This window comes from Glossina fuscipes, unplaced genomic scaffold, assembly GCF_014805625.2.
Source record: "Glossina fuscipes isolate IAEA_lab_2018 unplaced genomic scaffold, Yale_Gfus_2 111, whole genome shotgun sequence".
NCBI classification, from domain to species: Eukaryota; Metazoa; Arthropoda; class Insecta; order Diptera; family Glossinidae; genus Glossina; species Glossina fuscipes.
Window position 1 is genome coordinate 781,201 of NW_023998454.1, and position 5,627 is coordinate 786,827.

Here is a 5,627-nt window from a genome sequence, read left to right on the forward strand (position 1 = left end):
TACCAAATTTCAAAAAATCGGTAAAAATAGTTCCTGAAAGCAAAGTGTGAATTTTTTTTGGCCGTTCGACAGGTACTTTTATATAGATTCGCGTGATATAGGTGAATATAGGCGACATTTTCTAGTTTGGCCGCGCTAGAGTGTCAAATTTGGGTGCTTTTCCATATGCATTTTTCACTAACATACCAAATTTCAAATACCGTTAAAAATAGTTCCCATTAGCAGAATTTGAGTTTGTTTAGTTTGTTTGACAGGTAGTTTTATATGGATTCATAAAATGTCCACAAAAATATTTTCTTTTTTTTTAATATGGACGGACTAGGCTTTCAAACCAACTATATCTCAATTGTAATTATTTAAGATGAGCTCTGTTAATTCGTTAACAGAGGTATGTTAACAGAAATGGTAAGTGTCCTTACTAATTAAATTCGAATTTATCTTCACGCCCTTTCTTAAGGATTGGAGTCATCGGTAAACAATTAATCGGATCGCCAAAAAAATGTTAACATTCTATAACTAAATACGCGACCATAACAAAGTAGCCATCCAATCTGACAAGCAGAGTTCCTGCTGAAATAACGATGCTAGTTAGAAGCTGCACCAATAGTACGACTGTTGATAACTTCAGCTTAGCTGCTGTACGAGTTTCCACAGATTGCACTGTCGACGCCGAACAGATGTACCATTTAGTTTGGTTCGTGCGCAGACACAAGCGCAGTATGGTGCCAAGCTAGCATCGACAAAATCATGTATTGTTGCCTTTGACATTGATGAGAAACGGTACGATAAAAAATTTCGAACTAAACTCTATCCATACCAAACACAATGATTGGGATAAGCCACTGCAAATTGTTTTTCCAGAAATCAGAACAAATATACACAATTTTGCTTCTGCAATGATTGAAGTAATTCGGCCGACGGGATCATAAAAGACAGCAAGGCGAATTTGTCATAGACGAACAAGAAAAAATAAGTTTATCACGTAAGAAAGGATTACAGTTTTGGTTACATCACGTCTATCATGAACTTTTAAAAACTGTGTGCAAACTGATGACGAAAAGTCATTCACAATGGCTTCATCACTTGACCATCATTTTCGCATCATGAAGTCGAAGCATCTTTCAACAAATATCGGCCAAGATCTCGCTTCAAGCCGGAGATCAAATCATTACCTCGAAGACTCAAAGGGGACTCAAAGGAATAGAATATTTTTCATCAAATCAACGTGGGTCCATAGGATGAATTGATAACACATCTTCTGGCTTAGTTGCATATGGGACAATATTCAGTTTACAGGTTTTAATGTCTTTACGTCCATAGTTTCTTAGAAAAAATATATTTTATGCAGTCTTGTGAAACTGAGAAATTACTACACATCCATAAATTTTGGAAATATTATCGTTCACAGCTATTTTCAAAAGGCAATAACGTAAAAGTGTGTTGACAAGCTTTAACTGAATTGTAGCACCGGAATGAACCATCGCATTTAAAGAAAATCCTGATAAAGGTTTCGCTAAATCTTCAAAATGACTCTGTGTTATGCTACATTGTCATATATATATATAAAACACAATGTTGTGGTAAATAGTAAATATTGACACCTGCTTGGAAAGAGACTGAGTACAATTGTTTTAGGTCTATGTTCCTTTTCATAAGAATTCCATATTGCGTATTGGTTTCCGAATGTTTATTTACTTTTTTTCCGCAACTTTTATGACACCATCGAAAACTCTTTTGTGTGTTAATTGATCTATGATTTGGAAATTAACATTAATGAGCCTCTAATGGAGCAATTTTAACTTCAAACTGTTTAGCCCTTATTGCCCTTATTGTTTTTCATTTCAGAAAGACAATATTCACGCCAAGACTGGTATCTGACGCCTCCAAGTATAACATAAATAGTTATTTTGTCAAAAAAATCATTATGGTCAGTTGGATGCTTAATAAAGGAATTCATTTCTCGAAGTCGACCCCGTGTCACTAAGTCTGTAATTCTTTCACCCGCAAAAATTATTATTGCTCATCAAAAAATTATTAAATCTCACTTTTCACACATAACGCTCGATATTTCTGCTGGGAATATTAAAAATATACTACCATCGTTCTACAAAGTATTAAATCGAACCATTTCTGCATCCATTCCTGTCAAGCAACCACGCTCTCGAACCAAGTGCATGCCATTGTTCAACATGTGTATTAAATATTAGAAGAATAAGAAAAACAAACTTTTCAAAAAATTTATGAAAAGTGGTTCTGTTTATGACTATTGCGCCTATTCAGTTGCAAGGCATAGATTTAATTACCCTTTAACCAACCACCAATGTTATTGAAGATACGTTCAGTTGATAAAATGGCTCCGAGTCCTCTGGTGATATTGAAACCTCAAATCTCTTTGCTCAACATTCCGGCGAAATTTTTCAACCGCTGGTTTTTGATTTAGCTCTTGACTATCCGTATCAGATCACTCATTCGGTTTCGGTTCCTAATTTGGTCATTTCTGAAAACGACGTTTTACATGGTTTGAGGTCTCTAAAATGTAGTTTTCACCTGGGCCTGATAGCATTCCGCCATCTATCTTCAAATCATTCTCTGATGTCGTTATTTCAAAGATTTTTAATCAGTCCTTGAAATCAGGTATTTTGCCTTTCTATTGGAAGAATAGTTTCCTTATTCCGCTTGAAACTAGGCATCTCGTTGGAAAAAATAGAGGTATTGCCAAGTTACAAAAATGTCTTACCTAAATTGTTTGAGCGAATTGTTACTCAGAATTTAGTTTTCGCTACCGAATCTTATATTTCTCCATTCCAGCACGGCTTTCTAAAAGGAAGATCAATTGGTGCGAATCTCTTAGAGTTTAGTTACCACGCTTTCAAGGTTTTTTCTAGTGGCTCTTGCACGGCTGTCGTACTGAATTCAGTACTGAATATTTCATTGATTCACACAAGTTGGAAAACGCAGATTTGTTCATCGATTTTGAGGTTCTATTCGACCAAAGATCACGATTTAATTTGCACATTGAGCTCTCGTCAAGAAAAGCTAGGTTTCACTAAGAGGTGGTCCAAAGAGCTTAAGGATCCTTACATTACAAAAAGGCTATATAAGTACTTAGTAAGATCTTTTAGTTGTTATATAGACTCAATTGAATGCGTTCAAAAGCAATATTTGCTGTTTGCCCTTAGAAATTTATTTGGGACCCGCTTGTCTTTCTGCTTCCTTATGAAAATAGGTTGCTTGTGTTATCTTTACTATCGCTTAAGAAACGCAGATTTATTGGTGTTTCTCTCTTAATTTATTTAATAAATGATACAATTGATTCGTCCACATTATTTGGTGAGATAAACTTAAATATCTCTAATCCCTCCTCTAGGTATTTCATTATTATTAAGCTTAGGCAATGTATATATATATGTATATATAAGCTATTTAATCCTTTCACAGTTGTTTCCAGAAATCTAAACGATGTCTATCATTTAATCTCCATATCTGCCTTTCATAACAACTACGCTTAATACGCGCGATTTGCCTATGTCGTATTTAAACTAACTTGCAATCTCAAAATCTCAATACGGAAATTCGATTCGAATTTTGGATCTGTAGCGGTTGTGGGTCTGCGTGTTGCTTTTTTTTTTTTTGTTTGTACATGATTTTCTTTTCTTTCCTTTACATTATATACTTTTTAATAATAATTAGCGTAAGAATTATTTCTAAGAATCAGTTGAATTCGACTGTTAATTCACTTTAGCCGAGTTTTATGTGTATATATAAATAAATAACTATCAAAATTTTGGTTAGACTCTTTTCGCAATGCACACTGTTAATACTAGTTAATGCAAGTTTTCACAAAATAGAAATTGTAGTACAAAAGAAATTGCTTTTGCAATAGTTTGCCATACAATCACAGCTGCTGAAGTAAATGCTAGAAAGTATTACTATTATTATGCTGCATCGATGTAGTTTTACCTTAAAGTTTAAGTTTTTTATTGGTCTATTAAAAAGTTTGTTTTGCTATTTAGTTGAAATTTCTTCTTTAACTAGTTTGTAATGCATTACTAATTAAATAAATAAAACTATGATAGAAATTTATTAATAGGCAAGAATGCTTGTGCATCAGGCATCGGAGTAGCTAAGTGTAGTGAAGATTTATCACTGCATAAGAACTTTCAGCGTGTCACTAAATTGATGCAAACTTACATCGCTGCACTTTAGTCTACCTCCCAACCCAAAGATATTTTCAATGTGTGCCTGAAGATGAGAATGTTTATTATCGAATCGCTTTTTTAATAAATCATCGTCATAAGTACTTTCAGTACATCCCAATTATGAAACGATGTGTAAGACACTTTTCTTTAAAACAGCACGCAGATATTGAAATATTTCAATGTTGCTTAACTCATTATCATCGTCGATAATTAAGGTGAACATATCGAAAAAGTTCGGCTAATCCATGCACGAACCAGAAAATTGATGGGCAGTTGGTAATCGTTGGCTTATATGCTCCTTCAACAACGTTTATTTGACGAATGAACTTATATTTAAGGTCGAAATACAAGAAAGTGAAACTATGGCCACTTATGCTCTCAACTTCACTGTAGTCGATTGCTTCCAAAGAGAATCGCGCGCGAACTAAAATTTTGCTCCATTGTTTATTCTAAATAGCAGAACACTCTGCAATGCATTTGGATCGACAAATTCTTTCAAAGTTACTACAACTCTGCTTTATTTGGCGTCTTATATTCGCTTTTTTCTTACCCACCACAAGGAAAAGTGTTATTCGACTTACCACGAAGAAAGAAAGCTTAATATATTATTGTTAGATATACTCTTTTTAAAACATATGCTGAACCATATTTATATTGTAGGTGAAATATAGCTGGTGACGACTTATTCAGGATTATTTTCCAGACAAAGATGTATGCCAACAAACAACTCTCGTGCGACCATTACGTGAAAATAGAGAAGAAACAAAAGCATATTACATCCGATATTCTAAAACCTGTATGATTGAGGTGAGTATATTCTCAAAATTTACAAATCAAAACCAAAGAAAAAAAATATTGGTGCTTAGTTCTAAGTAAAAAAATGTAAAGAACAGTCGCATTTTACAGCAAAATAAAGTATGAGGATAAAAAAAAATGACTTGAGAACACCCAGCGCGAAGTGGAATAAACATGCTAACTCACTTATTTCATCGTAAATTGTTGAGGTGTTAGTAAACAAAACGCGACCCTTTTCGCACCGAACATGCAGGGGTTTCTGACGAATGGCAAATGGGTTGAAATTTTCGGAGATATATTCAGGGAATCGAAAGTTATAGATAAATATTTGATAAGATGGTCTCGAGGTTGTTGAGGTTTTTGCATATTGCGAGCATGCATAGGAACAGCTCATGCCCATTTTCTGACCTCGTACTCTCAATCGATCGAGATATGCTTGTGGTAGACTTCAGCAGCCTATCTTGACGTTTGCGACTGTGACGATTTACAAAATTATCCATCAAATTGACGGGTTTGCGTAGAAATAGCTGTACTACATCGCGGAATATTAAAGTGGGCGAATCGGAGAAAAAAGGATAAAACGTATGGATTTGCTGCGTGAAATCACTAAAAATAAATATATAACCTCTAAGG